Source organism: Aphelocoma coerulescens, chromosome 2, assembly GCF_041296385.1.
Source record: "Aphelocoma coerulescens isolate FSJ_1873_10779 chromosome 2, UR_Acoe_1.0, whole genome shotgun sequence".
NCBI classification, from domain to species: Eukaryota; Metazoa; Chordata; class Aves; order Passeriformes; family Corvidae; genus Aphelocoma; species Aphelocoma coerulescens.
In genome coordinates this window covers 156,671,604-156,694,054 of record NC_091015.1, presented here as the reverse complement: position 1 = coordinate 156,694,054, position 22,451 = coordinate 156,671,604, and the positions used below count along the sequence as shown (strand labels likewise).

At 42.6% G+C, this 22,451-nt stretch overlaps 1 protein-coding gene and 1 long non-coding RNA gene across 7 annotated transcripts in view; both read left to right on the top strand.

The window, feature by feature from the left end:
- TMEM65 (transmembrane protein 65) overlaps nucleotides 1–22,451 on the top strand; it is a 109,039-nt gene that overhangs the window by 55,534 nt on the left and 31,054 nt on the right. The window lies entirely within an intron of this gene.
- LOC138105451 (uncharacterized) lies at nucleotides 12,191–22,062 on the top strand. 2 transcript variants are annotated; one of them, XR_011148477.1, is made up of 6 exons: nucleotides 12,191–12,849; nucleotides 12,968–13,709; nucleotides 19,005–19,074; nucleotides 19,994–20,141; nucleotides 20,557–20,670; nucleotides 21,327–22,062. It is a non-coding gene; the product is annotated as an uncharacterized lncRNA (long non-coding RNA). The 2 variants fall into 2 exon arrangements; XR_011148476.1 differs by lacking the exon at nucleotides 19,005–19,074.

The following is a 22,451-nucleotide window of genomic DNA, read 5'->3' as shown; positions in this document are numbered from 1 at the left end:
TGTGACACTGTTTGGCAGATGGTGACATTGTCATTCAGTTGTGGCAGAAATGGAGCCTGCCATATTCATCCATACTGTCCTGTTGCAGGTTGACCGTGACAGGGAAAGAAGTGGATTTGCCTGTGCAGCTGATGCAGAAGTGCTTTTTCTCTGTGTATACTGGGACTGTATAGTTACCTCCAATGAACCCAAACAGTATGTCCTAGTGACCCCGGCACTGTGTTCCACCAAGAAAACTGGAGATACCTGCTTTGAAAGCAGGGAAAGTTTTCCCAAGACAAAACAATGTCTCTTTATCCCACTGAAACCTGCTGCAACTCTAGGAGCAGACTGGACAAGGATGATCACTTTCCCCCAAAATGGAAGGATCTGATCTAATCTAGGGGAGGGGTAAACATGTCCTCCATTCCTTGATCAGGCTTTGTGGGTGACCTTCAACAGCCGTTTCAGCTCTGTGCCTCAAGTGCCCACTTCTAGAAAGAGGTAATGGCACCAACCCACTTGTCCCATGTGGGTCAGAAATATCCAGACAGGCTGGGTAAGCACCAACAGTGCTTGTGGGTGGGAAAGTTGCCAATCACTGGTTTCTGGTGGCTTCCATGCCAAATTCAGTAGCAGGGGAACAGCTCTTGTGTGATGGAGAATTGAGACTCTGTCTAATGGAGAATAATGGCAACTTCTGAAAGTTTTGTTCAAAATCATGCTGAGAGCAAATGATCTGGTTTATGATTACTCATATGGGCTTGGTTAAGAGATGAGGAGAGCTATGGCTTCCTCTCCTCCTGTACAGAGCAATTACAAAGCATCAAATGACTGTGAGAAGTGTCAGTGCAGGCTGGAAGTAATGAGCTGCATCAGCAGGATGCAGTTGGAAGGGGCAGGGGCCAAGAAACCTTTGCAAGGTGAGCGGATGAGTAGCAGTAGTCTCCATATAGATGTTGCTGTTTTTCTCACAAAAATGCCTAAGATGCTTAAGAGGTTAATCAGAAATTTGTGAAGGGATGCCTGGCAGCTGGCCAGTGCTTTATGAAAGACAGCAGCTTCCTTAAAATAAATGAGGCTGTTAACTAATCATTGGGTTCTTGGCATATAGTTATCAACATGCATAGGCAAATGAGCAAATGAATAATTTTATTAGCTTATTCACAGTGGTTTATACTCAATGAATGCTAATTTAAGTGTCAGTAAAAATGTGAGGTTAATTCTGGCATATCTAATTATAACATAAATAGGTTTTACTTCTCACTATTGAGATACTCAGTTAAAATCTAAAGTGAATAAAATGACTGTGAAAGCCTCCAGTACCCTGCAGAGTCTGCAGGCCTCATATTTGAGGTGGAGGGCACTGTTTTATGCCCCACCTGCCCTGCAGAGGCAAGCAGAGGCAGGCATGGGGTGGGAGGTGAGCTGGCAGCTCTCGGGAATGACATTTCCTCCCTGGTTTGCATCAGGGATTTGGTGCCGATGCAGCTCCGTGTGTGCAGCCAAGCTGTGCTGGCACTGTATGAAAACACACCAAAGTAGAGGTGCAGCTGCAGAGTTCACAGTGTGAGTAAGTGGGATATGAGGAAGAGGAGGAATGGAAAGTTGCTGATATTTCCAGGCTACAAATGAGATGTGAAGAGGGATAAAATTGTTTTGCTTAAGTCATGCAAGGCAGTACCACTGAAGTACTCAGCTTCTGCCTCCTGCATCCCAGCCCAGCATCTCACATGGGTCCTGCCTCTCAGCTTCCCCTGGCTCAGTCCTATGGCAGGGGAAGTCCTCTTTCCTCTTTTTTTCCTTTCTTATATGGCCATATTTTTATATGGGCATATTTCCCCATATTATGGCATCCAAAATAGTTGTGTGTTATTTTTTTTTCTCTTTCCCTGTGGTTACTCATGAATAAAGAGCTGCAGAAAAGTAATTACAGTAAATAAATGCTGATTACAGTGTCAGACTGAAGCAGTGAATTGTGAGGGTGACAGTTAACTCTCTGATTCATTTGCATTATTTTTGGTTTGTGAATATTTAAAAAAATCCATAGCTCATCAGTAGGAATCTGTGAGTCAGGACCCAAGGCTTTTCCAGAGAACATGATACAGTGAAGAAGTTACAGGCAGAGATCAATGAGTGAAACTCATGGGTGTAGTCCCATGGAGAACCTGGGAGGCTACTGCTGGATGGGGGATCTGTGTCACCGGTGTGCAGTGCTGCAAACCTACAGCCTGTTATTAGAAATAAGTCTGCAGTTGGAGTTCAAGAATTTTTTAACAATATGTAACTTCTCCTTTGGGGTCATGTGAAAGACAATATGAGCATAAGCACATAGGAGCTGTCCTTGAGGAACAGCCTGCTTGAGAAACGTAGTTTGTAGATGCTTTTACTGAAATCCCCCTCTGCCTTCCCCATACAAATCAGGATTTCAGCCTTCCTGTATTGACTTCAGCTGCTAAACGTGTGTTAGTATTACAAGAGCACCATGAAGAGTTTAGCAAATATCACAAATTAAATGCTCAGTTTTATGCCAAAAATTAATATCTCCATAAATGAAGAAATTATCCCAGATTGACTGGAAATAAATAAAACCAGCAAATAGTAAAACAGCAAAGAGTGTCCAACAGCAAATAGTAGAACAGAAACATATCTTGTCATCTTTGTGCAGCAGCCAAGATATTCTTGAAAAAAAGATGAGTAGAAAACAATAGATGATTATACTGTTTATTCTTTTACCATAACAGGTGCGCATGAGGAAGGAGTACAAAGAAAATGCTTTTTACAAACCCACTATCTGCAGCATCAAATCAACCAATGTTGTTAAGAAAAAAAATGGACTTGAATGTTTGAAAGGCAGCAAATGTCTGAGTGTGAAAAGGACAGAGACAGCTGGTCTGTTTATCAGAATCTCTGAGGCAACAGTGATTTTAGAATTGGATATTTCTTTTGTTTTGTAACTGTTCTGTCTCAGATGAGTCATATCATGGTTATCCATTCTCTTTGCTGTGTTTTATGGTGGTAGCATGTTCCTTAACTCTGAGACTCAGATTTACTGAATGTTCTACAAGTAATGCCTCCTAAATCTGGAAGAGGATGAGCAAAACCTGTCAGGTAGAGATTGGAAAAATAATTGAATTTTACCAAGTTGAAATGAGCTTTTCTGGAGCAGAACTTTGGCCTGTATTGAGCTAACTCTGATTTCTTTGAACTCAATAGGAATACAAAGCCTGTGTAGGGCACTTTTAAGAGTCTCAATGAGTTTATTTTCATAGTATCCTGAGAATACTGCTGTAGTCAGATGCCTCTGGCCTGAATTCATTTTTTCTCAAATGCTTTTATGTGGCTCAAGGTAAGGTGTCTGACATTGTCTGTTGAAGAGGAGGTGTGAATTGGCAGATGCTGTTTCTTTGCAGACTGTGGTGCCAGAGACCTTGGGGTGGGGAACAGCTCACCCAGAACCTAGCAGAGAGCAAGGGAAAAAGCTGCCATCAGCAGAAAGCTTTAAGCAACAAAAGTATTTCAGAGTTGTTAGATGTCCTGTGGCATTCACCCAGCCATTAATCAGCACCACAGAAATGCACACACCTACTTACGTGCTTGTTGGCAAAGCTGAATTTGCTTAATATGTTTCAGCCTCTTCTTAGGGCGTAGAAATCACTTGCAAGGCAAATCAAAAGATCTTGTTTGCAACTTAGTTCTATAAATACTGTACTCATACAGAAACTGTCCCCATGTTTTGCTGCCTACACCTCACTCACATGTACAGCTCCATCCTCTACTTTCTGCTCCCTATAAACAGCTCCATAGGATCCCAAAAGGTAGATTTTTTTTCCCTATGCATTCACTCAACCCATCACTGGAAACCCTCTCACTGACTGCAGTGTGTTTTGATGTGGGTTGTAAGTGAGTGATAGAGAAGATACAAAGGCAGGTTTTTAGAAAAAACCCAGGATTTCTTGTTGTATCTTTGCTACTGTGCAGTTGTATGGGATTTGTTTCAAGTCAGCAATGAAAACACCAGTTTTCAGAACAGTTTCAGGGAAGAGTGATCTTCCATAGCTGACCTGTTACTTCTTGTTTCAGAACAGTAAAGTAACCAAATTCTGCAAAGGACACTTGCGTATAAATGCTAATTTACCACAGGTCTGCTAGTGATCTCTCAAAAATGAAATACATGCAGTGTCTGCCTCTACTGAGAGGGGAAAGATATGTCTGATATTTGCAGTAAATCAGTAATCTTCTTTCTGTTTCTCTATACCTTTGTTTATTCAACTGTAAAACAGAATTTAAAAATTCTTGCCCAGAGAGCCTATTTTAAACACTAATATCTGCAGAAATGTGTTCTGAACTCTGACTAGGAAGTATTTCTTATGCTAAGTGAAGAGGAACACTAAATTTCAACTTCAGGTTTCATTTTTTTCAGCAATTCACCACAGCAGCAAAATTTCACAGTCTTACATAAACAAATTTTCTTTTTGGATTTAAATAATTCTGATTACTCCATGAAAATAATTCCTAAAGGAACCAATAAACAATTACTACACTGTTTCCTTGCACTATATAGAAAATTTTGAGTAAAATTGTGATGTAATAAATTTCTTTGCTAATGGCAAGGTATTAATAAGGAATACACATTTTTAATGAGGAACTCAGTGGAGGTGATAGGGATGGTGTTCCTCTATGCAGAACACCAGGGCTGCCATGGCTGATGTTGGCTTCAGAGCTGGCTGGTGTGTGTTGTGCTGATGTGCCACCTGTAATTTTGTGTATATTGTGATTACTGCATGTCTGTATCTGAGCAATTTCCTAGACCCACTTTACAATCCATGGGGGAAAACTGACAGTCTCAGAATTTCCTTCATGTCATTCTATAGTTTTAGAATTAAACTACATTTAGAAATACTTAGAACGAAACATATTTAGAATATGTTGTTTGGATAAAGGTGCCTGTTTCCCTCCATTTAACATACAGTCCATGCTAACCAGCTAAGAAAGAGAGATAGAACACTCAGTGAAGTGAGTCTCCTGTTGTGCTGATTTTGGCTGGGATGGAGTTAACTTTCTCCACAGCAGCTGTATCAGGCTGTGTTTTGGATTTGTGCTGGAAACAGTTGATAAAGCACTGATGTTTCCATTATTCCTGAGCACTGCTGACACAGAGTCAAGGCCTTTTCTGCTCCTCACCCCACCAGTGAGGCGGCTGGGGGTGCACAAGGAGTTGGGAGGGGACACAGCCAGAACTGCTGACCTTAGCACTGGTGGACCCTTTCTGCCATTCAACTCCAGACAGGGCATGGGCTCCTGGGCCTGGTGCCACATATGGAGGCCAATATGGATTTGGTAAACTGAGATGAAAGAAAATTGTATACTAAAGGCTTGCCCTCCATTCTCACCATGGATTCATGGATGGGGGATTCAGTAGTTAGCAAAGACAGAAAGTGGTGAAGTCCACTGCCAATAACTTATTCAGAAAGGGCATATGCTTCCTTGAAACATACATTTTAAAATACTACCTGGAATAGTTTAGTTTTTTCCCAATCATTTACCTACAAGATAAATATTCATGATGATTTCATTGCATGTCATTGATAATGTCACTTGTTGATGTGGGCTACATTATCAGTCTTGGGAAACTTATTTTCCATTAGGAAGAGTAAATAGATCAAATCATGATTAGGTTAAAAATGTTGCTGGTTTAAGGCCTTTCTTGTCAGTTTAATGTCATTCCTTTGAGACCTTTGCAAATCAAAATATTGATACCATGATCTGAATAGTCAGAATATCTTTTCTGACTGGCATGTACACTTTTGCTCTTCTGACATCTCTTATTCTCTTGATTCTCTACATTAATTAATCCTGTCTGTCAAAAACTCCCCACAAATCTCTTGGTGTAGTGTATGTCCAAAGCCATGTATTTCCTTGTAATGTTGGGGCAGTTATGATGGTGAGAGCTCAGACAGGCGGCTGCACTCTGCTCCTTCCGGCTGTCTCGGGAATGTCGAGGAGGACTCTTCAGTGGCGTGTGTTGCCTCTGCAGATCTCAGCCTTCAAACAAAAGTTTACAACATGCTGAGGAGTATTTCTAACAGCTGTAACTTTTGTTCTCTGACACCCAACAGATGTCAGCACATTTTAATGCTTTGCTGTCAAAGAACCATCGATCTCACTATGGCATGCTTAGAAATGTGCTTTCTTTATCCAGTATAAAGAAACTGGTTCTTTAATGCAGTTTCCCATATTCAAATGCATTCTTTTAAATTCTGTCCATTTTACCAAGTAGCCCAGATCACTTTGCAAAGTAAGACATTCTCTTGCTTGCTTGCTAGTTGCCTGATCTTGTTATCTGCTGCATATTTTACCAGCAAAACGCGTGTGTCGCAGTCAAAGCATTTATTTAATGCTGGCTCAGAGTCTGATCTCTGCAGGAGCCTGCAACAAACAAGTCCCCTTTGGTGCTGTTGATGCCTGGGCACACTTGAAGACCTATATGTGACCCAGCCTTGAATGTATCTAATCATTCATAATCATAGAATCATAGAACGTGCTGAGTTGGAAGGGACTCACCAGGATCGTCCAGTCCAACTCCAGGCCCTGTGCAGGACACCCCAAGAATCACACCATGTGCCTCCAAGCATTGTCCAAACGCTTCTTGAACTCAGACAGGCTTGGTGCTGTGACCACTTCCCTTTGGCCAGCCAAAGCCCAGAGTGGGCTCCACATGAGGCACAGGGTGTACACCTCTGTCAGGCATGTTGATTGGTGAACACACTTGTTGTGATTTAACCCCAGCCAGCAACTCAGCCCCACACAGCTGCTCACTCACTCTCCTGAGTGAGGTGGGGGAGAGACCAAGAGCAATAAAAATGAGAAAACTTGTGGATACAGGTAAGGACAGTTTAACAGGTAAAGCAAAATCCACATGCTCAAGCAAAGCAAACCAAGGAATTAATTCACCACATCCTATGGGTAGTCAGGTGTTCAGCCATCCCCTGCAAAGCAGGGCTCCATCACGCATAACTGTGACTTGAGAAAACAAATGCCATCTCTCCAAACATCCCCCCACCTTCTTCCTTCTTCATCAGCTTTATGAGCTGAGCATGATGTCATATGGTGTGGGATGTCCCTTGGGTCAGTTGGGGTCAGCTGTCCTTGGTGTGTACCCTTCCAGCTCCCTGTGTACCCTCGGCCTCCTCGCTGGTGGGGTGAGCAGCAGAAAAGGCCTTGACTTCGTGTCAGCACTGCTCAGGAGTAACAAAACATCCCTGTATTACCACACTGTTTCCAGCACAAATCCAAAACACAGCCCCATACAGCTACTCTGAAGAAAATTAACACTATCTCAGCCAAAACCAGCACAATATTGCATAACACTCAAGTGGCTCAGGAATATCTAAGAATATATACAGTGTATAGATCTGTAATCTTGTTGGGAAAATGCCCAAGCCTTCCTTTTTCACAAGCCTTTGCTGAATTACAGAGTCAGATCTGCTGATCTAGACCCTAAATTAAATGGTTGTTTTACTGATCTGAGATAACCTTCCTACAATGTACAATACCTGGGGTCATCACGTTCTTCTTTGGGAGCTTCAGCAGCGTTTCAGCCCCATGGCACTTCCCCTAGTTTCCTTAGAGATGTTGAAACATCTCTGCTTCTTCCCCCCAGGGGTCTTGTCTGCAAATTTTAGCAGGTGGCACCTCACCTCCTCTTCTGTTCTTCCTGTGGGTTGAACACCAGGGTCACCAACATCATATGAATTGAATATATCCCTCTGCTCCATTCCCAGTTTGGCATGGGCAAGACAAAGTCCAGAGTGGGCTCCACATGAGGCACAGGGTGTCTGCTCAAGAACCAGTAGTGCCTGGACTGCAGCTCCCAGCCCAGACAGGCAGGAAGCCTTGCCCTGCCACAGCTTCTGTTGGGACGGTGTGCAGGAGTGGCACAGTACAGTCTGTACCTACTTGGTAGAAAACAGTACTAACGTGTACTATATATTTCACAGTGCCTTGGGAGCTGAAAAGCTAAACACTTACACAACAAGCTTGGCAACTGTCTGTCTAAACCTACACATCTAAACCTGATGAGAGCTGAAGATTTTCATATTAAAATATTGCCAAAATCAACGTGTTTTAGTGCAGAAAGTTGCAGTATGGCTGTACGTAGGATTTTCTCTCTGGCTAAATGACTCTGACTGTAGGCACAGCCCAAAGCAGCTCGTGGTAAGGACACGGTTGGCCCTTTTGGCTGCCAGCTCATGCTCTTGGCTCAGTTCAGCTTACCATCAGCCCAAATGAATTTTAAAACTCATGGCTGTCTTAGTGGGCAGTTTAGTCAGAAAAGCTGTCTCAGTCAGCTGGTTTTTCTAGGATCACTCCTGGTGTCAGTGTGGGATAAGCACAAGGAAAGTGGTGGCTCCTCTGCCACAGAGTGCCACATATGAGCCATCAGCAGAGCCAGGACATTGTCCCCGGCAGTGACAGGAGCTGGTGCCACACAGGGAGGGCAGCAGATACTGACTGGTGCAGGCTGGTGCTTAGGCTGGCTCTGGCATTTGTGCAACACATGGACTGAGAACTGAGACCTTCTTATTTCAAGGCTGTTTCATCCAGATTTCATGGAGAAGTTGCTGTATGAAGTGCTCAGTCATCTGGCACTGCTACAGATCAGACTTGAGTTATGATCTGAAATCGAAGGCAACAAGATCACAGGGGATGGTATTCAAGGTTTTCCTTTATTGCTTCTGTCTCTTGTCTCTCTCAGGGAATCACATAGGAAAAGGTTAAAAAAGCATGAATTTTGCAAGGTGCCTCTTTGGAAATGTTTTGGCAATATTTTGATATACTTGCAAAATAAGTTATAGTGAGGTTTTGTCCATTCATTTCTCCTAGATAAATATCTCAGAAATCGGAGGCACTTTTCAGATTCAGCAGTACCAAGGGAGACAGCAAAGATGATGGGTCAGATTTAGGTCTGCTTTTTAGTGCAGGTCTACTTGTTTTCCTGGTACAGAAGAGGGACTTCAGGCAACAGCCATGACTTCAGAGAAATTAGGGCAAATATTTCAGGGGAGGTTCCAAGATGCTGCCTACTTGGTACCTAACCTAGAAAACATCCTTTTAAGCAAAGAGATTAAACTCAGAAAAGGAATTTTTGTGGTCTGAGCTGTACCACAGGCTGCTGCCTGTACCTGAGCACAGAGTCTAACTCCATGCCTGTTAACCTTCTCTGTGCTTTGGAAAACGGAAATGTGCTACTGGAAAATGTCCCTGGAAAAGGAGATGATGGGTGTCCTGTGCTGCCATAAAATTTCTGCATGAGTTTCCTTTAATATGATTACTTATTTGAGGTGTGAAGGACACCAATAACTCTCTCTAATTTGATGGGAGTTGTAAGCACTCAGTCCATGAAATATGGAGAATGGTGTGTAGAGGTGGGTAAACACACATCATCTCATAAATACGAGAGAAAGCTGCAGTGCTTTTTCCTCCTAGTCTGACACACACATCAAATCCTATACACATATTTTTCAGCAGCATTTCACTTTTTATAAGGCAATCACATTACCGGAAAATTAAAATTAACCATAGAGAGACAGATCCTGCAAATTCTTTGCAGTGAAGGGAGAGAAAACGGACAGAGTTTTATCAGGAAATTAAAATCAGGCTGGCTTTATTGCTTCATCAGGTGTTATTTATTGCAATGGGCTTGTTTTAAGTCCAGCACTCATTTAAAGAAAAGCCTCAAACCAGCCATCTGATCTGAATGAACAAACTGACTTCCCAATGCAAAGCCATTCACAGAGTGTGCAGCAGAGTTTGCTCAGTAGCTCAGTTTGTGCCACAGAATGAATGGGAAGGTTTTGCCAAGCAGTTTACTAGTCTTTTGCCTTTATTACAAGCAGAGGTACTGACAAGAATGAAGCTGTATCCATGAATCTCCATCCTGCTCCTTCTTTCCTGAGGTGGCTGTGGAGCCACTGTCCCCAGGATGTTGCTCTGTGTGTGTGTGTAACTGCAAGAGGACCAAGACTGTACCAGTTTGTGCCTGTCTACTGGCCCCATTTTCTGCACCTTCCAGCTGAGCACTGAGCCTTGTAGATTCTCCCCGCTTTTCCTTTGGTAAAACATGTGGGATAGCCCTAAATACAAAACCTGAACCCAATTTTTTACCAGGCTTGAAAGCAGTTCACCCATAAAATTATTGCTTCTACAGTCAGGTTTGATTATTATTAATCAGCTGCTAATCAAAAAATAACATGTTATATAAACAAACTGCTACCACCCCCAGCCTCAAAATTTATTTTTTGAAAGATATTTTTGCATGGAGTTAAAATACTCCTGTTGATAGATTTTCACTCTGCCTCCTCTACACTTCACAGATAACAGTGGAGTTATATTTAGTGACAGAGTCTGGCAGTAGTGAGGAAGTATTTCCTGAGGAGGCTGTTACTGGTGTGTGTTTAGGTGAGAGCTGCAGACAAAATCCTGCCCCACCAGCATGGGCAGTGAGAGTTTCAGTGGCCTGGGAATGCCATGACAGTGTGCACCTTTATTCTGCCTGCATCACTAAAGACAAACAGTGTCTGGACGACACTTGAATGGGAGAGAAGTCATCATGTTCCATGGGTGGGAGCACTGAAGTCAGGGCAAGAGGCACAAATTGTTGCTAATTCTGCCATTTTCTATTGGATCATATATAAATATTAAGCAGACAGTTAATTGCTATGAGCTTTTAGGAGCAAGGGAGCTTTTATGTGGTTTTACAAACTGTCTAGCAGAGTGGGAGTATCAGCTTGGCAGGGAGCTATACAAGATGAAGTCTTTATATTATAGCACAACTACAATGGACTAGGGAGAAAAGATAGGCAAGAACAGAGGCTCAGTGTTAATTTGGGGCTCTTGTTCCTCCAAGCCAGCATGTGGTGGAAGGAGAATGGGGGAGTGAAATCCCCCTGAGGGCAAATACGAAAATAGAAGATGAAAGCTGGAGTGAAGTGGTGATACAAAGGTCAGACAGGTCATTTCCATAGGAGCCATAGGGGGTTGTGAAGAGACAGTTGCCATCAAACTGATACAGTCTGTTCTCACAGTACCTTGCACTTCAGCTGCCCAAAGGCACCCTGAACCCAAACTGTTTGAACAGAACAGCTCAGCCTGGTTTCTCTGTGTAAACCATGAGAAGTCCTATTCTGTGGTTCAGGCATCAGATCTGGAGTTGAGACCTGGTTGCTTCACCTCTATTTACAACACCTCCCCACCCCTGCCCTTGCCTGTGCTGTACTCCACTGAGAGGGTGAAGTAGGGACAAATCACAGCTATTGCTGAAAGAACTGGTCTAGGCTAGAGCTTAGCTAACTGAGCAAGTGGGTTTGAATTCTTCATCTATTTCCTTTATGCCTTGTATCACTTAGGACTCATAACTCAAACGTGCAGAGCAAGCAGACCAATGTTGCTGAAGCCAGAGGAGCATCATCCTGAGCGCCTGCCCAGGGCAAGGGGCTCCTCGCCGTGTGTTGTGTTGTCACCAGGAGAGGAGACAGTGCATTTGCAAAGCATTTTGACTCCTAATAACGAGGTTATAAATAAGGCAGTGGAGTATCTTTCTTTTCATTTGTGCTTGATTAGGGCTGCTTCAGCTTCTAATGTACTTTGGAATGGTAGCAAAGCTTTACTATTAAACAGTCCAAGTCTCCTGCTGAATCTCTGGGTGAACTGAGGACTGGAGATACTGGGGCACCACACATGTTTCTCTGGCTCCATGATGGGAAGAAATTCCTGTAGCAACAGCCCTGGACATAATGTTTCCTCTCCTGCCGCAGATCTTTGTGGCCCTGGCAGTTGCTTAATGCCTGTGGCTGGATGAGGATAAAGGCACACATCTGTACTTGTTCCCTGATGCTGAGCCCAGCTGCTGTGGGGTGGCCCATCTCTTCCAGGCAAACTTCAGATGGTGTAGCCTGACCACATCCAGTCTGTCTGTTGACAATGGTGTTAGCTCCACATGCAAGCCTGAGCCATGTCTGGGGATTATCAGAGACAGTGCTTGCCAGCACTATGGTGACAATTTAACAATATGGAAAATTGAGAACCTGTGCCAGGGAATGTTTCCTTTGGGCTTTCCAGGCTGAGGCACATCTTTACATCACCAGAGGTAAAATTGCAAAGGTGCACACACATGTGTATGCATAAATTATATACAAGGCGTAGTTATGAGAATAAATATAGGAAACATTTTTTAGGTGCTTGGATTTATAGCAAAGATATTTAGGCCCTAATGGTCAAAGAAATGTCAGTGGGAATTCAGTATATCTCCATATTTGCAGATCTAGGCCACAGTCCTTGTCCCAGAGGGGTTATAGTCCCACTAGATACTTCTCTGCTATCAAGAATGAAGAACCAGCATAAATGATGATGTGCATTTTCCTTTGATCCTTCCCCTGCTTGGCATTCTCTTCCTTTGATAAGGAGCCAATCACTCTCACATGCTCCCCCCACTGTTCCTTTTTTTCCAGACCACACAGAGGAAGCTCAGAGGTACTTGCAGTGATTTGAGTGGGCTGATTAGCCTTCACCAGCCCTCAGTGCCCCAGGTATGGAGCTGAAGGCCATAAATCTCACTCAGATTCCCATCTTAACGTGGTTTCTTGAGGCTCTTTAGGCTGGGGTTTGGATGGAGCTGCTCACTGAGTTCATTCATTTTTCTTACTCTGTTGCAGATTTCACCAGCTTACTGATCTATATTTAGGTTAGCTTCATAAAGCCTGATTTCTGTTCTAGGGCTTCATAAAGTATAAATTCTGTTCTAGTCTTCATCTGGGAAGACAGTTGGAGGGGGCTGGATGACAAATGGATGAGACTGCATGGATCTCCAAAGTGAGTGTTGGTCTGTGACTCTTACTTAGTGCCTTATAACTATTTGCAAAGACTTGTGAATTGCAGTAAGCTATGTGTGAGAGACAGAAATTGTTAAACATTGCTAAAATCATTGCAGGACTTTTGCCCACCATAGCAAACAGCAAAGACATAGCTGGACATCTGTGAGCACCGAATTCCACGCCTCCCCAAATATGTCTAATAACTGGAATTTGGATTGTGACGGGAACTTGAGATAAGATAAAGGGCATACTGTTGTCCAATCATCCCAGATCTAGGGAGGAGAATGAATCCACAAGCAATACTGGAAGAGAGACTGGAATGCTGATGGTTCAAACATTCAGGGGGGAAGCTGCCGATGTGCAAAGGCACAGAGGGTGAGCACAGCCCACCTCAGGCTACAGCTGGTGTTGAAGGAGATAACAAAAGCGGCAAACCTTGTGGGGCGAGAATAATCCCCTTGTCCTTACTCCAGTGAACTCAAATGTGTTAACTCCCCTGCTGGGGAAGTACCAGAACACTCAGAAGTAGCCTGGAGGTGTTCATCTCTGCTGATGGGCCACCATGGGCTGTAATGGACTCAACTGCACTGATGCAATAGGCAGCTGTATCTTCTTAGAAGGTGTCAAAGACTTTGCAACATTACATCATCCAGTTGAAACTCCCCGCCCCAGGGGAGGTATTTGGGCATTCCTGCTTGAGCCTGAGTGAATATAAACCAGAGTTTGTGTTCTGGGGGTTTTTTCACCATCTGATTGGTCTAGTCTGTAACTCCTGCTTTCACTAAGACTGTGACCATCACTTTGACCAATAAATGTCAAAATTGCAACAGCTGTGCCTCTTCACAAGGCCTATGTGTGGTGAGATTTTTCTACTCTTTTACTTTTCTTTCTTACACGTTTTCTTAAGTGATATTTTAATGCTTTTATTGTCATATTACTGCAGATAACAGCAACCAAAATGGCTACACACCTGTTTCCTGTGCAACCAAATTGTTCTACAATAAACCCTACATATGTATAACTACAAAAAAATCCAATAAACCAATCATTCAGTGTTGTTTCACTCTAATCCACCCCAAATGAGTGGAATACTGAGTATTGATAGTATGGGCTAAAAGTGTTTAAAATATCACTTAAGAAAGTGAACTCTCCTTTAAATGTGGCACAGTGGGGACTTGGCTGCTGGTGGGGAAGAGCAGAAAGGGAAGAAAAGCAGATAGAGTTTAATGGCAAATGGTTTTCTGCTTTGTTAATCCTGAAATAAGGATTTAAAAAGGAAGTCTGGGTAGCTGTGAGGTCAGACCTGGCAGCAGTATGCACAACCTCTGCCATAAGGGTGACAAGGAGGAAGCTGGAGCTGGGTGAAGAAGGAGAAAAGGAAGGCAAAGCAGGCAAAGAAGAAAAGAGGTGTGAAGGGTGAGTGGGAGAAAGGGAGAACAATTAAATGATCATCAACCCTGATCTACATTTGTACAAGATGTATGGTTTTTACAGATTCTCAGAAGAGAGAAAAGTCTGCTCAGAAACAGCTTTATCTGTCACTTTGCAAAGCAAATCTCTTTTTTCACACTAGTAGGGAAAAGCCATAAAACAGCACTTTGCAGAAGTGAACTGAGTTCCCATGATCAGCTGGACTGTAAACCTGTCCTCATCAGGCTCTTTTTCTGTACTAGGGACCTCATTCACGTCAGTTTTTGAATCAAGCAGTCAAAGTGTAGCCCTTCAGTGAATTTGAAGGGATGAAAAATTAGAGGTCAGAACAATCTTATTATACATGAGGAAGGAGACTTACCTTTTCTCTGGATCCATAATCTGATTTTTCCATTGTAGCTTTTCTCCATACATGAAATGTCCAAGAAAAAGAATTTAGTTTAATGGTTATATAATAATTTTCCGGTTGTTTTTTATTAAATTTGAAAATTATAAATATCTCAGTTAATTTTTAAAAAAATATGCTGTTCCTAATAAATTTCAGCAGACATCTGCCAATGAGGCAAATCTTATGTAAGGCAAGTGCTAGAGTTGCAGGAATATTGAAAAATAGAGGAAAAGTCTACATGTGCATCACTATGCACACACATAAATAGCAACAGATGTTAATATGTAGGCAACCATCCTTTGGTGTGTTTGCCAATTAAACCAGTTCCAAAGCTGCCTATATTCCCATCACGCTGAGAAGGGATTCAGCTTGCAGCAAAGATTTCAGTGTCACTTAATTGTGTAGTGTAGTCAGGGCCAGTCAGACTTCACAAAGCCCCATGGTGTGGGAAAGGTTAGTCATGAACCTGAATGGGGGAGAAGGAGATGTGAGCTTTTGCCCCATGTACAACAAATTGTGGTGTGTCTGCAACTGGTATTTGGGAGGAAGCTTCATTTTCATAATGATTTAAAAATCCGAGTACAAACCCCAAGCAAGGATTACATTTCCTTTCAGCAGCACTAATTTGCCATTCTGAGTCCCAGCAGGTGTTTTGCCATTGCAGTTTTTGTGTGTTTTAGAGTTTGTATTTTTCTGACTCCCATTTTAATTTTTTTCCTAGAGTTCCTCCTCTGCAAGGCCATTTTCTTGTTCTTGGCTCTGCTGGGATGAAAGAGAGGTCAAGTGCGGGGGCCAGCTTTCCCATGCTGTGTCTGGTCCTTCCATCTGCAGCAGCCCCACTGGAGAGGGAATCCCCCTGCCAGGAGCCTGGAGCTTGTGCAGGATCCCTGGGGAGTGCCTATGCTTTCCGTCCACACATTGCTACCTGCTTGTTCAATTCCCCAAGCTATAAAGCTGGCCAGGAAAACAAGCATGGCATTTGAAGCTAGAGCCCTGCTCTCATTTAGGAACTGTGGTGATATTTTAGGAACTCAGGATGGCTGAGATGGTTTGCCTCTCTGAAATGCGAATGTTCAGTGCCTTGTTGCCTCGTTTAATAACAAAGTTACTGACTGTCAAGTGCATTGAAGACCTGGGATGAAAACTGTCTCCTCTTAAGCAACTCTGATTTTAGTGTGATGGTGGTAGGCTGCCTGCTAATTACATGGCTCTCTTGAAACTGGTAACCCAGCTTCCTGTGAGGCCTGCTGTGATTCCAGACACGTGGTGTCTTAATTTTCAGAGAGCAGCAAGCAGATCAGTCAACAGCTTGCAGATCAGAGGACAATGCTGCAGCAAGAGGGAACTGGGACTTCAGTATATTGTCCAATAAAAACCAAACCCAGCTAACTTGTTTTCTATACAGGACACAGCCTGGTTCTTAATGCTTTACTTATTCTGCAGCTGCATAGCAATGTGGGGTTTGAGTTTGCTTCTGAAGAGGAGCTGAGTGCTACAAGGTCAGGTCATGGCACAGAAGCACCTGCTGTGCCAGGGGAAGGCGACAGGAATTTAGAAGCATTTGGGTCTAAGACATCTTCTACTTTGTTAGAGTACAATTTCCTTTCCAAATCTATTTCCAGAAAGCAGAAGCTGTAGGTCACTGCCCCAAAAGCTTCCTGCAGGAGGAGGGAGTAATCTAAACAGAAGGGACACTCAAACAGAGCTGGGAGGACCAAAACAGGGTACTGGTTTCTCACACAGCAAAGCTGAAAGATCCCACCTTTGGATGTCAGTCTATGCCTTTCCCCAGGTTCCCCCTCCTTCAGGTGTCTGTTCATGCTTCATCTGTCATCCCATGGCAGATGAAAGTAAAATGTTGCTGGTAAGATTTTCTCTCCACTGTTGCTGACAAGCAAGCTGTCCATTGCTTATCTTTAACACTGTGCTAGAGAGCCCTGCTCATCTGTGTGTACTGCTAAAGGTCTTGCAGCTGATATGGAAATGTCTAATGTGTCTGCATGCCCTGGACCTCACATTACAGTGGGGATTGACATTTCCTTTAGAACTGAGGTCAAAAGCCATATAAAAATAAAAACCCTTTATCAGATGATATAAATGAACTTGCTCCATAGCTGGCCTGAACCTCCTTAGTATCCACAGCAATCAGGTCAGTAATATTTTCTAAGATAACAAGGTTCCAGAATAAAAGCTTCTCTGTTCCCAGAGCACTGTTGGAAAATAAAAGCACCCCTCTTTATCCATCCAAGATCCAGTGCTTTGTTCCTGCCCTGTGAGCAGGACTAGCATCTTCCCCACAGGTCAGTCCAGCTTTGAGATCCTGATGAGTGTTACACTACAGATTTGTTGGCACTAAGCACTGTTGGTGTTCCAGGCTCCCTTGTCTGATTTAGGTGGCAAAATCTGACCCAAGGATTTGAGAACATCTGGTGGAACTCAGGACAAAAGCTGGATGGAACAGCCTTGTGCCAGAAGTGGCCTACCTGCCAAAGACTCTTCTCCCAAAACTTTCTCAGTGTACTGTTGTCTATTGTCATCATTGTCACCACAATTATTAATAATTTGAACCACTGTACTGCTTTGAGTACATGTCTGTTATAGGAAGAGGATCTCCCTGAAGTAGAGTGCACCTGTGTGTAGCAAGAGATGGTCCATGCAATGGAGAGCTCACAACATAAATATGTGAGATTGGAGGCTGGGAGAAAGCAGGTGGCAGATCCTCCACTCAAGGCTCCTCTCCCTGTATTAAGCTCTACCCTACTTATGAAACCCAGAAAGATCTTTGGCAACCATATGCTGTTAGTAGGAAAGCTCAATTGTTCTTAAATCCTTACAGGATGTTACTTAGCAGGTAGGAGTGTACATCCATCTCCAGCTATTTAGGAGTTAGCCATCTCCTCTAAACTAGTTTTCCATGGTATAACTTTGAGAAAGAGATAGGAACATATTGACTGCATTCTTTGGCTACTCTCTTCAAAGTGTAGTGAGTGCTTCCTTTGGGAGTGCCCACCAGCTAACAGAAGGTGCTTAGGTAGGTCTCTCAGACTAGAACTTGACATCCATATGATCAGATAATTTGAGATTATAAACAAACTTGTGGAATAAGTGACAGAAGAAAATGCTGAGCTGTTGATAAGCAAATAACTGCTAAGAAGTTTCAGGAACTCCAGCTGTATCATTTTAGGATGTCATTAGATTAGTAAAGTGCACCTCAACTACATGCTATGGAAAAAGGGGTGTTTCTTCTCATGTCTTTATGGAGGTTGCAGATCTCACCTAGCAGCAGATGTAGCTGGAGTTTTTGGACCTCTTCCTCAGGACAAAGCCTGAAGGTTTAAGCTACCTAAAGCCCCACTGGTGAGTGGTGAGTGCTGGTGGCAACAGAGAACATTAAAAGACTCAAAGAAAAAAGATTAGAAAATCTGAAGAAAGGGGCAAGAGCAAATATTAAAATAACCTCAACACTTTAATCCCCATCCCATTTTAATCTAGGAATGTGCTCTGTTAGCATAAAAATACCAATTACATTTATTTTGTTAAGGCTTTGGTGAGTAGACTGACCCCTAGACTAATGCAGTTATCAAATATACTTCTGTTCTACACAGAGGTGAACAGATGGCTTTTTTTGTGTGTGACTGTTTAAGAAAACCTATTTCTGCAAACAGGGGATGTCAGGCAAGTTAGTGGAACAAACTTCTCCTTCTATAACAAATTAATTGTCTAGCAAAACAGAGCTTAGTGTCAGGTTAGTTTCCACTCAGCTCAGGTAAATTAATTAACTTTCCAGTGTGTTACTGGAAAACTGAAGGATATGCTGGTGTTTCTGGATGTGTATGACATCAGAACACACATTGCAAGTGGGACCAGGAGCCTTTTCCTCCTTGCTGATATCAACATAACCCCTGTCATAACTCAGTCTGGCTTGGATGGCGATGAATCAATGATGAATACTTTAAAAAGATAGCTGTGAAATCCCATTGAAGAGTAAAATATTTGGGGCTAGGAAAAGCCATTAATGACCATCTCAACCTTCAGTAAGGCAGAGGGAAAGATTTTCAATTGGTTAGGTTCAGATGCATTGCATTGTATTTGATTATACTGGTAAAACAATGAAATACCTTTTTATTGCTGACTGCTAATAAAAATGTTTTTGTATAAAAACATTAAATCTCATTAACTAGAATTAGAAATACATATATCTATGTATTTTAAATGGATATGTGCTGCTGAATATGAGCAAAAATATTGTGATTACTCCCATTTGGCTGCAGACATGTTTGATGAAGACTCTGTCTAAGCTTTGGAGAGAAACAAGGACTTCATTTTTTTTTTAGGCATTTGCATTATGATGAGATGGCCAAAACCTTAAAGACTCTATAGCTCTGTGCTGATTGAAATGAAGAGGTAATGATTAACATAGAGATAAACGTCTGCATTGAAGGCATCCATATTTCCTAAATAAATCTGACTGTATTTTTACTGAAAAACTTTTAGTATTTAAAAAGAAAAAAAAGGCATTCCTTAGAAAAACCTGGAAGAGTTTGTAAATTGGCCAGGTGAAATTCCCAGGCTCCTTTGTCATGCACCAGAAATTACAATGGGAAAATACTCAACTTTGAGTGCTCTGTGCTCCTGGGATTTTACTAAATAAGGGCATGCAACTGCCAAGTGAAGACTTACACGCGAGCTGCATTTGAACTACACTTCATAGGGATTAACATTTTATTGAGTGAATCAGAATCTATATAAATTTAGGTTGCTTTTTGTCAGATGTGGAAGGGATGGTAAGCAGAGTGAAGGCAACAGAGGCTGTGAATAATGATAAATATACATGACATGTCTTTGTTACTGTAAATAGGATTATTTCTGCCAAAATCAGTGCTCTGTTTTAACTTGAATATTCAGCCAGGCCTATTATTATACTGCACAAATTATGTGACTTAAAACTTTTCCTCTGATGCCTCTCTTAAAGGCCCGGAAAATTCAGTGAGAGAATGGCATGAACTACAAGCATAACAGTTTTTCCTCTGACTCAAGATAGCCATGTATCAGCAGTGTTCCCAAATCAGCTTATTAATCTTCAGCATGCAAAGATATTTTTTAGAAAAGGTTGAAGAGAAAAAGAAAGAGAAATCAAAATTGGAGAGTTGGTGAGATGCTGAAATGCAACATTTGCAAGATACTATTTAGAAAATTTCACATGCAGAAGGAATTTTGAGAAAAGAGAGCTTTTTCCAGTGCTACTTTCTCAGAGCAAAATTACTTCTTTGTGAAGTTTTCAGTCTCATCTGCAGTGCTGAGGTTTTGTTCTCCCCTCCACCAGGGCTTCAGGAGCTCATGGGGTTCATTACACAGCAGGAGGTCAGGAGTATCTTCTGTCCTGCTACAAGTCAAGTGGGCTGACCACAGAGGAGCTGGTGTAGTGACATCTGGAAAGAGATACTCAAACCTGACATGAATACTACCTACAGGTAGTGGGTATAAACTTACCTGAGTCTTCTGGGGGGAGCCTCACGAGGTGTCCCATGGACCTCACAGCCAGGGAAGGAGGAGACCTGGGCATGGCTTGCCCTGGACTCCACTGCTCAGTGTGGAGCTGGCTCTCAAGGACATGGGCCTCTTTCACCATGTTGTTCTCTATCCTTCCCTCACCCTGGGGTAGGTGTGGTGTGTGGGCAGCACCCCTGCAGGAACACCTTATAGATCTATCCCAGCTGGGGTCATAATCCTGCTCTGCAGATCAAGGATGCTTTTCCTCATCTCCTCCTGCTGCACAGGAAGGGTAATGATGCCAAGTAACTTATAAAACTTCATATCCAACATATTTTGGCTTCTTTCTGCATTCATGGAGAGCCAAGTGTGTCTGACCATTTTCTCTGTTTATAGGCAGGGCATGGAAACAAAATCAGGGACATGTGTTGTGTTTGTTCCAGCAGCTGTGCAGCTTAGATTGCGGAATAAACCAGCAAGCACTGGCACACAGAGCTACATATGGCAAAGGTACACAGCCCCACACAGCAAAGTCTGTATGATATAATGATGCCAAGTCCTATAGCTCCCACTGGAAGCTTTGGGTATGTCTTTCTGGGCACCCAGGAGCACTTGACCTCACGTGCTTCTCCTTTGTGCCTTTTTCTTCTACTTACTGCTGATGATAAATTGCTGTCTGACAGAGAAATAACTGGGCCAAAGTACACTCAGGCAGGAAGGAGAAAAGGAAAATGTATGTTATATTTATGCACATTTTATAGCTGCCACAGAAGCACAAGCTTTGATGTGCAGTATTTTCAGGAGCTCAAACCCTAGTACTAATTGTGACGTGAGTGGTATTTACCATGTATAGGTTTTCCTTAAGGGGGATAATGTGAAGTCATCACTGCTATCCAGACTGGCATTTTTGGAGAAGGGCACCCTCTGTCACACAAAATCCCATGTGCCTTGTGTACCCCCTCCCTTGTGCTGGTGGCAGCAGCTCAGCTATGTACCAAAGGTTAGCTGCTGAGTCACTGGAACCAAAGCAGCCAAATAGTGACTTACTTGAAAGCTACTTGCTAGGAATGGTGATTCACTGATTTGAGGTCTCTTTCATATGACTTTGAGAGTAATTTGATTACCCTTCTTTCCTGAAAGATTTTTTCCATTTCATATTTTTCCAGGAACAGGAGCAGCAGAGCAGCCATACCATGCTGGATGCTCATCTTGGCAATTTCCAAAGTGCTGTGAGCAGAGTATGTCAGGAATCTTGTTTCTAAACAACCACTCAAGTTCTTCTGCCTCTGTAAAAGCTTCCAGGCTCTGAAAGCTAGAAAACTTTTCCTATGCATAAATATATTAAACCTCTCTGTGCAAACTTGGGCTTTTTGACTTATCTGAGGAAGCTGCCCTAGCACTTCCTTGGACTGAATCTGCTTTTCCCTGCTCTTGCTCCACAGACCTACAGTCACTAAGTCAGTCACCCTGTCTGCTGTTAAACATTGAAATTAATCCCCTACTTGTTATTTTGGCAGCATCCTCATTAGGCCAAGTTCTTTCTGATATATCTTTCAGCTAGGAGAGAACCAGCTTTATCTGAGCTGAGAACTGCCTGGAGAAACTCAGTGTGAGTTCCAGAGTATTTACACACAGTGGATAAGCATGGCTGATAAGCGTGGCTTGGTAACTCACAGGTGACTGAGTGATTTAGTAGAAGAATCAGAAACAGCTGCAGCTTCCTAATTAGCACAACTTGATATGACTTAGCAGAGGGCAAAATTCCACTTGGTTTACCCAGGCTCCATGTGCTGTACAGTGAAAGGTAATTATTGGGGCATGATTTTTTACAGGATGTGACAACAGTCTCTCTAAGTTCTTGGGGTTCAGATTAATTTTTTCATTTCGTATCTGTCTGGTACCTAGCACACTTGTTGTTTTGTCTTATCATAGAGATTCCAGTAATAACATCATCATATTCATAACAGCCCCTGCGTTTTCTGACCTGTATTTCTCTTGCAGATTAAATATCTCGCCATACAAAAACCATATAAATACAGTCTCATGGAGCAAAGGTGCAGTCTGGGCTATCAGCCTGGGATGGGAGAAGAGAATTATGCTCTACTCTTTTGGTTTTCTGAATTGCAATCCCACTGAGCACAGCTGAGAATTGCAATAAATCCAAATATTCAGGACAGAGCTGAAGACTTTAGTTGCGCACATTGTCAAACACTGCCTCACATGAGAGAAAGTTTCCCTGACTTGGTTGGAAGAAATAGTGTCCTGACTGTAGCTTTTATTTTTTAACCCAG